Genomic DNA, 10,115 nt, shown 5'->3' with positions numbered 1-10,115 from the left:
TATCTAAATGCAAAGTGATGCTGTAATAGCACTCAGGATGAGGCGTAAACGACTGGCAGCACCTTGTGCCCCCAAGGGGGGGGGGGGGAGAGAGAGGATGGGAGATGAGCGAGGGATATGAGAGAGGGATGAGGATTGTGGCAGAGGGGGCAAGCATTGAAGTGAAATGAGACAGCAATAAAGAGAGAACGAGAGGGTGCGAGAGAGAGGAGAGAGAGAGAGAGCTAGAGAGAGAGAGATAGACAGAGAGAGCAAATGAAGGAGGGAGAGAGAGAGTTAAAATCATCCTGGTGAAATGTGGTTTGGGAGTTCTGTCTGTTTGAGAGAATGATAGAACAGGAGAGAGAGAGAGAGAGAGAGAGGGAGGGAGGGATGAAGAGAGGGGGGGTTGGAGAGAAAAAGATGTAGAGAACAGAGTTAGTGTGAGGTACGGGGTTCTGGAACCGGATTATCACACGTCTGCTATACAATCACACACACCAGGTGGTTCACAAACGTTTTAGTTTCAAGGACCACCATATGTAACTCTGAGAGTGTACAAATGGAACCAAATGGACCCTTACGGGTCCATTTGTACACTCAGAGTTAAAGACCTGTAAGGGTCCATTTGGAACCCCCTATAGCAGGGGTCTTCAACAGGGGGTCCGGGACCCCTTAAGGGGTCCTCAGAGTTACTACAGGGGATCCGCCAAATCTTTGTGTGGTGGGGAACATTAGCCGAAAATAGCAGATCTACAAGCTCACAACGCCTCGCGCTGCGAGGCGTTGTGAGCTTGTAGATCTGCTATTTTCGGAGAGTCGGTGTAGAGGGAAAAAGAGCAGACCAATTACAGAGCCAATGGTCAAGTTGACTAAATATTAAGGGTTTAGAGTTTACTATCTGAAAATACACATCAACACGAATCCAGCTATCTATGAAATCTATGAGAAAGTTTAATCTTCAACCCCTTGTTATACAATATGTAGTGGGGGTCCCTGCTTCATCTCTCTCTCAGCCAAGGGGTCCTTGGCCTGAAAACGTTGAAGACCCCTGCCCTATAGGAATCGTTAAGGAATCGGACTGTTAAAGAGAGAATCGCTAAGGAACCGGAATGGTTCAGATCCTAAACCCTAGTGAGGTATGTTATTTATGGATGAGACACAGAAAGCTATAGTGAAAAAGTAAGGTGTGCCCCGTATAGTCCTGTTAGTTAGTTCAATTAACACAAGGGGCGTCGATACTGTGGGTGCCTCGGGGCTAAAGCACCCAGGAGAAATGACGAGCACCCATCACAAACTCATCACAAAAAAACAAAAAGACAAAAACCTCCGACATCTACACTTCATGGAGTACATTTTTTGTACCAAATTAACCGAATTAACCACATTAAAGTGCGTACACACTTTAAAGTGCTCACGCGTGCTGGCCACGCATCCAATTGGACAGGAATTGACCTGGCTTGGATTTAGGTTTGCAACTATTGATTATTGTCAATTATTCTCTTGTTGTTTATATATCTGTGAGAGTGCACAGTACATTTTATACACTCTCAGAGTTACAAATGGATAAATTAACACTGAGCTGTATACGGTCACCTAAATGGATACATCTAAGAATAAACTCTCAAGGACGGTGTTAATAGTTGGGTAAAACCCAAAAGCCCATAACTCAACTTTTTGCAGATGAGGAAGAGCGCTCCCATCCTCTCTTCAGCCTTGTTAGGCGATACAGAGTCCCTCTGGCAACTAGAAATGTATTCAAGTCCATTATTCTCCATGAATACTCTTAACTCAACAAAGTGACTGAGGAGAAAACCGCAATCTGTAAGTTTTATGTCCTCTCCCGATGGAGAGAGGTAAACTGCAGCTCTAACTACATGTGTAACAGCCCAAAATACCCTGGGCCAAACTATACCTGCATGGGGTTAAGTGGGATAATGGGGTAGCCTGTTTTATACCCTGGGGTATATTCTGGGCTAGTCCAGTTCATACCCCGGGGTATAAAACAGGCTAGCCCAGAATACCCCTCTAGCTCAGATTATACTCCCTTGTGTTTTTCATTAATTGAATTTTACGTCATAATTATTTTAATGCATTATTAGGTAACATCTCTGTAGTCCAGATTATAACCCCTTGTGTTTTTTCTCCACGTCATAATTAATATATTTTGGGTTAGACCGGATATCTCTCCTGTCCAGTTTATACCTCCTCGTTTTTCCATAAATACCGCAATTCGGGTGAATACTGGATTTATACCTCTCTAGTCCAGATCTAGTGTTTTTCATACTCGGGTGAATAATATACAGTACTGGATTTATAGTTAAGTAATACCCATCTAGTCCAGACTATATACACCCATTGTGTTTTTCATGAATAAGATAACTGGAATGAATAATATACTGGATTCAAGGTTTAAGGTTGCTCTTTATTGTCACATCTTGTGTACAGGAAAGAGAGAAAATGATGATAATGATAATAATACATTTAAGTACCGATTTCGGCGATTTGTTTCCTTTGTCCAGCCCCAATCAGATGGCTCTGACATCTCTGGTTCCAAGACCAATGCCTGGTTCCAACAGTTGACCTGGTAGCAAGTGCACTTGATGTGTTGCTTGAGTGCCCAGTGCCTGGGTTGGAGGAATGTTCTCTAGTGTGTGAAGAGCTGTTTCCTGCATGGTATCATTCACTTCCGTGCACTCACTGTTTCGGTCATACAGGAGCGCCACAAATCGTTCTAGCGGGAACATTGATCCTTCACTGACCTCACTTGGCATGCATAGGAATTCACTAAAGACTTACTTCCACATCTGAAAATGAACATTTTGGCATATATTAACTATGCTGAAAGTTTCATGCTTCTTACAAAAAGTGCACGATTTGCAAAAAATGGGAGCTTATCCGCTGTACTATAATGTAGACGTATTATTTACAATTTACAATTTAGGTATTTAGGAGAAGTGACTTACAAGAGTGTATCCAGAGTGGCTTACAATAAGCAAGGTAAACACATACATCAAATGCAGAGAGACAGTGTGCCTCCCAGCCTGAACCAAGAACCTAGCATCAGTCTAAACTCTAAACAATAAAGAGTGACAATGTTTTGGTCCCAGAGCGATGCAGTTAATTTCTCCTCCAAGTTTGCAGTCTATGCGTGTCCTCGTGGGAATAATTACAACTGAACATGGGCAGGTAGCTACATTGACAAAATACTGCTGAAAAGTGAGTTTCTCAATTCTTGAGTGAAAGCCTTAACCCACGACACACACACACAGTTTTTTTTTGTCTTCCAGTTAGTACTGGTGGTCTGTTTGTTTGACTGAGGAAGTGGGAAGATGCCCAGAATGGCACATTGGTGGCAATCCAATAGATTAACAGGTAGCATGGTCCACTCCAGTGTGTGGACAGCGCTTTGCTGTTCTGTTCATTTTAACCATGAACCCAACAGTTTAATAAACCATTTGAAATTGAACATTAGCAGACACAAATGTTGAAATAATTAATCAGATTGTAAATGTAGGCTTCACAGTTCCACCTAATTGTTTATGAAGATAAAGAGTAGGCTAGAGCCCACGTACAGCACTCATTTAACGGGAAGAGTGGGGTTAACAAAACAGACGGAAATTCATTGTATTTTATTCTCTCATCTCAACTTTCTAGTATCGTAAATTTGATCATAAAAAGTAATACTTTATAGTCAATCAAACAAATGTAAATTCATAAAGTGAAACTGCAACACAGGATAGAAGGCTGAAAAAACGAACAAAGGCAACGCGTGAGTGCGCAATGGCAATGTGCACGCCACACGCGTTTGCCCGTGCACAACTGGTTCGTCCGACATGGACTCAAATTCTTCCCAATCCGGCCTGTGACCCGATATGGAGGGACAGCGAGTGCATTCTCCGGCAGCAGTGTCTGATGCCGCTGCCGGAGAATGCACTCGCTCCGTCTGCCAATACGAGTTTGACACCCCTGGTGGTTAGAAATAGAAGTTTTATTTTATTTATGTTAAATAGGTGTACAATATGACCAAGGATTTGATCTCAAAGGGTTATAAAGGGTCTTTTTTCATTTTATCTTCATTTTATGCTGGTGGACAATAAAGATATACTGGATCATGGATGCCCCCCCCCCCCCCCCGGAAAAAATCTGCCCAAGTATAGAGACACGCGGCCGGAAGCGGAAGGCCTACAAATTCACGCCCACTTTTGAGACAGTGCCGCTACTCGAGGTCCGTTAGAACGATGAACTGCAGCTGCCAATGCAATCTCTATGAGAGGCATTGTAAAATACCGTAATTTCACTGGTTAACTACTGAGGCTGTAGCGATTTTTTTTTGTGTTCTAATTAACTGTCCCATTTGTTTAATTTATCCTTTTTAATGTCCCATATCTGTCATCTCGATATACTACCCACAATATACTATAATATACTCCATCAGTGTGTCAAAAGTTCTAGCTTCTGAAATCTTACGTTTAAGTGGTTGCATGGTATATACGTCAAGGATGCATCCCTTGAGGTTTTCAAAACCCAGAAATCCGGCGAAAGTGGCCGTTTTCAATATGTTTTGGTCATTATCTCTGGAACAGAAGGTCCAATCTGCTCGGTTCAAAGCTTGTTGGATGCGTGACGTTGAGGACATTTTCGGGTTGTTTGGGGTTTCTAGGGGAGGCGAGATCTTAGTTGGGCAGGCGACCGCCTGTCCTGCCTATACAGTGGGTACGCCACTGGTCGGCGCTCGGCGCTCGTAAAGACAGTGATGTCACTGAAATGCGACAACTTGTCCGTCTGCAGTCTACCCTCTGCTGTGTTAACATTATGGGTAACTCGTTAAAGTGGCAAATTAAATGTGAACACATCAACTATTAAGAAAACAAGAAGATATGTTGACAAAGACACTCCATACATTTGGAAACATATTTTTATTTAAATCAATATCGTCTCCAGTTAATGTAGGAATATTTTAAAAGTAGGCTAACTCTCATATCCTCTCATAGGGAATGCATTGGCAGCTGCAGTTCATAGTTCTCACGGACCTCGAGTAGCGGCGCTGTCTCAAAAGTGGGCGTGCAATTTGTAGTTCCCGTGTTGGTCTATGGAGTTCCACATGGCTCCAGACTGGCCTCCAGGTGCTCTGATTGAAATACCTGTCTCCATATCCCAGGCAGACACACAGACACACATCATTGACAAACTGCACACATACTGTAGTAACTTGCTATCCATAGCTACAGACTGCAGAGGCCACACGGTTATTAGACCCTGGCTTGTTCTTTTTAATTAGTAATTTGGTGTCGAACTTCAAGGACACCTAATCATCACTCTACTTAATTGTCCGATATCAATCTTTGTCTCCAAAGCCTATCAGTCGCTGGGTGTGTGTTGGGAGAAGCTATAATAACGAGATGATTCATTGACATGTTGCACTTGGTATACTGTAGGTGGTCTTTAATTAAAAAATAACCTAGTTTTAATGTGATATAACCTTTTGTCCTTTCTGCATTGCATGGGAAAGATCATATCGTTGCTGTGTTGGGCAGAAACTTTGTATCTCCATATTTCAACTTTTTATGTTTTTCGTAAATGAATGCCCTACTTCATCATACAAGAGTGTCTAGTATTATAATTAAGAAGTATTAACAAGAGCTCGTGACTAAATAACTATATTGGATGCATTGGAACACAGGTTTTTTATTTTATTTTATTTTTTATATATCCTTAAATGTAACGGTTTTGGACATACAAGTTTCCCCCCCGACAGCGACAATATTTGAGAGATATGAGAGATAGCAATATAGATGAGTGCTATTTACGAAATGTTAGAAACATCTTTTACAAAAGAAGATTGAAGATTCAAGAGGTTTCCTTTGACACTCACTCACTCACTCAGTAGGTACAGTGAAATGTGCCATGTGCCATGCTCAGACTGTCCTAACAGTATACTAGTAACAAAACGATATAGACATGTTATAATACAAGTTAAAGAGGTGGTGCCATGGTTTTGCACTTTTTATGTTTTTCATGTGTCTATGAGGTTGATAGAACTTCATTAAGCCCCCTGGTGGTGTTTTTATGGTGTTTTATGTCTTCTCTGACTATTTTGAGTTTCTACCTGGAGGCTGAAACCTTGAGGGTCAAACGTGCCAATAGAAAAACAGCCCTTTAGTGACATGGTAAAATTATACCCTCCCCCTCATTATCATAACACAACAGGTGTGGGCATGAGGAGGAGGAGGGACTAGGACAGGTGGGTGGCGCTAAGGTGGTGGAGGAGGTGCTAAGGTGAGAACCAGGTATACTTAATGAACTGGAGGCGTGTCCACATAAAAACATAATTTTAACAATTTCTGTTCCTAGTATAACCATAATACCTGAGGATTATGTTTTAGGGGGGGGGGGGAAATCACTGAAAATCACGCCACCCAACTTATTGTCATTGCAGTTTGTGTGTTATGTGTGTGATTATGCAACAAGTGAACATTTCATGATATGGACAATGTATGGACACTTAAAAAGATACAGCACGGCTGTCAACATGGGACGTTTATAATTCATGATGTTTGTAATTAATTCTGGTTAAAAAATACTGTCATTTAATTTACAGTTTTTCACGGTGTCTTGCACTGGGTAAATAAAAAACCCCTTATGAAACAGCCGTTGGAACATTGTCTATCCTGCCTCAGAAGAATACAGTTTAGGAGCAGTTACAAACTATACTTTAGCAGCAAAAGAGGAAAATACAGAAAAAAGTGTGTGCTCTGTTGTGAGTGTGTGTGTGTGTGTGTGTGTGTGTGTGTGTGTGTGTGTGTGTGTGTGTGTGTGTGTGTGTGTGTGTGTGTGTGTGTGTGTGTGTGTGTGTGTGTGTGTGTGTGTGGCATGTCAGTCTCAGGCAGCAGTGGGACATGTGGGGGTAAATGGAACAGGTTGGACAGTAACACACCTGCAGACGCAGCCCACATCAGCTGCATGTGACGGCTGTCACACAAAAGCCAACGCATTTCATTCACATTTAAGATGCTGTCGCTGCACAATTCTAAATGCACGAGTCTTGGACTGGGTAAATAAAAAACCCTTATGAAACATTGTCTATCCTGCCTCAGAAGAATACAGTTTAGGAGCAGTTACAAACTATACTTTAGCAGCAAAAGTGGAAAATACAGAAAAAAGTGTGTGCTCTGTTGTGAGCAAAATAGTTTACGAGTTGAAGACATTTGACCTGACAGTTTGGTCATCGTCCAAGGGCTCTGATAGCCTGAGGTGGGGGGGGGGGGGGGGTTGAGAACCAGGGCTTGCTGATCCTGGGAGTGAATGTGTGTGAACGCCTGAAAGCTCTGAGTGGTAGCTGAGTAGAGGCATTTCAGGATTTTATGTGAGTCTTCAGCTGTCTGAGGTGGCACAGGTGCTGCCTTTTACTTTACTTTATGTATTTGGGAGGAACAGCACATATTCATAAACACACGGCATACAAAAACAACATATGGTAGAGTTAACAAGAATGCAAATTTCCATCCGTAGTCCCTGTAACAAGATACTGTACCACAAAACAATACAACAATATCAAATTACAAATGTAAATGTAAATATAAAACCAAACTCTGTGTCTGTAAGAACACAGGATAACATAATAGTTTAATTTAATTAATAACAAAAGATTGGTGATAATTATCATTTAATCACACTTTTTTTTTGTCTAAATCTTTTATCCCACGATGTTGTAACCCTTTTCTCACCCGGTGCCACTTATCTAAGTGATCCTGGGAAAGAGTGGTCACAGGTTTGATTCTGCCTCGCCCTCCTCTCCACGTGACCATGTTCCATGACACGGTGTCCTCAGTGATGTGCACACCAAGGTACTTGATGTACTGCTATTGACTACTTAAATAACTCACTTTTTGTACAGACTAGACCTGTGCCTGTCGGGGCACCGGCCTACTTGGGAACGATGCAAGTTGGGAACAATGAAAATAGGGAATGCATGCCTCATCCTGTTATACCCGTTGTCATACTGTAGCACCCGTTTTAACTGTCTGTCTGTCCTTTTTGCCCTTTTATGCTCATATATGATCCCTGACATCCCTGATGTTATCAGTATATGGGCATGTATGGGCCTGCTCATATATGGGCATATGGGGGGGTCGGCAGTTGTGGAAAGTCCTTGTGCAGTGGTAAATGTCTGTGAAGAATGTGTGGAGAATGTCTGAAGAGCGCAAACTGACTGTGAAAAGTGGACTGACTAACTAATCAAATGGCAGGTGAATCAAGTGCCCGGTGTCGAGTCGGGGTGTCAAATCAAGCTCAGGCTGGGGTTACCATTGCAATCAATTGGCTCATTTGGGCCACAGCCAGAGCCTTTTCTGGTGGTTCTGGACAACCGCCTAGCCGACCGACTCAACACCGGGCACTGCACTCCCTCGTGTCGAATTTGAAGTCGGTCGGTCGAACGGTTCTCGAGATATGTGGATTACAGACATACATTCAAAGATTCGTTTATAGTAAGATTTGTACAAAGTGCATTTTTACTCGAGTGATTTTCAAATGTAATCAAAGCAGCCATACTTTTACTTGAGCATCTTAGTAACCTTTCCTTTCCACCCCTGGTTCAATTGGATACAATTGTGAATACTGAGTGAGAGAGCGAGCAAGCAAGCACACACACAAGAGACAGAGAGAGAGAGAGAGAGAGAGAGAGAGAGAGAGAGAGAGAGAGAGAGAGAGAGAGAGAGAGAGAGAGAGAGAGAGAGAGAGAGAATATGGCAGAGGTGGATGGATGGAGAGATACAGGAAGAGTGAAGAGAGAGGACAGGCTGTAAAAATGGGACCAGAGAGGGGGATGAAAGAGATGACATGTACAGTAAGTAGGAAAATAAGATGAGGAAATGAGCTGTGTGCGTTGCATGCATAGATATTTGTGTGTGTGTGTGTGTGTGTGTGTGTGTGTGTGTGTGTGTGTGTGTGTGTGTGTGTGTGTGTGTGTGTGTGTGTGTGTGTGTGTGTGTGGGACATGTGGGGGTAAATGGAACAGGGCGGTTGGACAGTAACACACCTGCAGGCTCAGCCCACATCAGCTGCATGTGATGGCTGTCACACAAAAGCCAACGCATTTCATTCACATTTAAGATGCTGTCGCTGCACAATTTTAAATGCACGAGAAAATCGCCTCTATTCCTATTTCACAGTCTAGAGTGTTATACAGCGGGGGGGGGGGGGTATTTACCTCTCAAAAGTCCATAGTCCTGTTTTGTAATATATTTGGTCACAAAATATTACAAAACAGAAAATGTCGTGTACATCTCATATACAGTACTGTACTCAGTACAGAGGAGTAAAATGCATTGGTTTCGGTTCTTCAACATAGTAAAAAAATATATAGAACACCGAAGCCTGACGTAATTTACGCATCCTACCTGGGTCGCGTTTTTTCCCCCCCGTTCTGAATTCCCATAGACGTGTTTAATATCACGTCAAATAAGAACTGTGTTCCAAAAATAAACAAATGACCCCGGCGGTTTCACTCTCATGGATATGAAGCATCAACTGACGGTGAGAAAACGCTAATGTTGCTTCCGCCGAATTAGTTCCATTTTCGCCAGAAACTGATTGTTTCAAATATGAGTGACTGACTATCATAAACGATACAGAACCTCCTCCCTGACAACATCGCAGAGACAGTTTGTTTATTTTTTGACCACAATTCTGAGACGATTCTATGATGACCCAATGTTATTCTCCATAGAGAAATTACTTTACGACCCAGGCAGGGATGGACGAGTGACGTCAGGACTTATGTACTCTATTACAGTATGATATTAAATTCTGAAGATTCTTGTCCAGAATGACTTAAAAAGAAGTAAATAAATGAAGGGGCACTCTGGTGGCGCAGTGGTAAAAGTATCTGCCCACTACCGCGGAGGTTGTGGGTTCTAATCCACCGTGGTGCATCCGGCTTTGTCCAGCGTTTATACGAACACAACTGGCCCGTGTTCGGGGGAGGGAAGCCGGGCATGGAGGGTGTCTCTATGTATTCCTACAGGCTGCGGCGGCACCTGTCAGCAGGGAGTGTTGAGCGGGAGGAGTAGAACAAAGGCTCTACGTCCTCCCAGCGGGGGCTCCTCACTGGCAGGCGAGTCAGTAGGATACAA

At 42.8% G+C, this 10,115-nt stretch overlaps 1 protein-coding gene across 1 annotated transcript in view; it reads right to left on the bottom strand.

Moving 5' to 3' along the window:
- The window catches only part of LOC308096864 (solute carrier family 41 member 3-like), a 511,014-nt gene that overhangs the window by 211,826 nt on the left and 289,073 nt on the right, over positions 1-10,115 (bottom strand). The window lies entirely within an intron of this gene.

This window comes from Gymnoscopelus braueri (genome assembly GCF_963280865.1).
Source record: "Gymnoscopelus braueri genome assembly, chromosome: 12".
NCBI lineage: Eukaryota > Metazoa > Chordata > Actinopteri > Myctophiformes > Myctophidae > Gymnoscopelus > Gymnoscopelus braueri.
The sequence above is the reverse complement of the archived record's forward strand: the minus strand, read 5'-3'. Positions and strand labels throughout refer to the sequence as shown.